The following is a 997-nucleotide window of genomic DNA, read 5'->3' as shown; positions in this document are numbered from 1 at the left end:
GAGCTTGTCGAGTGAATATACCTTTCTCACAGACATCACTGGAAAGCTTGTAGTTCGGTCGGATATATGAAAAACAAGTAAGTAAAACAATGCACAAGTTACTTAACGGTAGGGAGAGAGAGCGAGAGAGAAAGAGAGAGAGAGTGCGCGCACTTCTGTTGTGTGATCTTTGATGTTCACTCACTTAGCACACGCATCATTTGGATTAAAACTAAATCATAAAAATAAGACCATTTATAGGGGCATTCACCATAAACAATTTATTTTCAACCTTAGGCATACACGACTTTCTGGCGAAAGTGAATCTACCAGCTTGTGTGAAATGCACTGGGCTGTACTACTGTCCTCCCATTCTGCACCAGTACAAATACCACGTGCACGCGTTGCGCGTGTTTTGTTTGCTTGAGTGTTTCTGCATTATATGAGTGGCTTTGGAATATAAATCGCAGCATGTTTCAGATGAAAAAACGCGACTTCTATTTCTGAAGATATCACAGTTAGGAGATGTATTACGAGTGGTTCCCAGCATTATAACAGCAAAGCGCGTGATTACAGTACTAAGCCGCTGCAATGGAGCAGCTCCAATGCTATTAAATTAAAGATGATGTACCATAGAGTAAAAAAACGAACAGTTGAAGTAACAAAAACTTGCAAAATACATTTTAATGGGCATAATTAAGTGTGAAAATAACCGAAGGCTGTACAGTCAAACCAAACATGATTCAGAGACCAGATATCATTTTTGATATTTTTTTTTACTAGTGGGTGCAGGACACTATAGTTCATTTATGTAAGTGAGGATAGCAAAATAAAGTAAATTGTGACAAATTATATGGCATGATGACAGCATGCCCAGGAGACTACAGGTTGTCATTAAGGCTGAGGGTTGCCCAACTAAGTATTGATAGTTGTGCAAATACTGTCATACTAACAGCTGTCTAATTTTTGGTTGATTGTAATCTATTACATACCTTTCTATCAAAGTTATCTAACATTA

General features: G+C 37.9%; 1 protein-coding gene across 2 annotated transcripts in view; it reads right to left on the bottom strand.

The window, feature by feature from the left end:
- Window positions 1-997, bottom strand: part of vta1 (vesicle (multivesicular body) trafficking 1) — a 61,491-nt gene that overhangs the window by 52,511 nt on the left and 7,983 nt on the right. The window lies entirely within an intron of this gene.

The sequence above is a fragment of the Sinocyclocheilus grahami genome, unplaced genomic scaffold (assembly GCF_001515645.1).
Source record: "Sinocyclocheilus grahami isolate Dianchi unplaced genomic scaffold, SAMN03320097.WGS_v1.1 scaffold667.1, whole genome shotgun sequence".
Lineage (NCBI taxonomy): Eukaryota > Metazoa > Chordata > Actinopteri > Cypriniformes > Cyprinidae > Sinocyclocheilus > Sinocyclocheilus grahami.
This window is presented reverse-complemented; position numbering and strand designations above follow the sequence as displayed.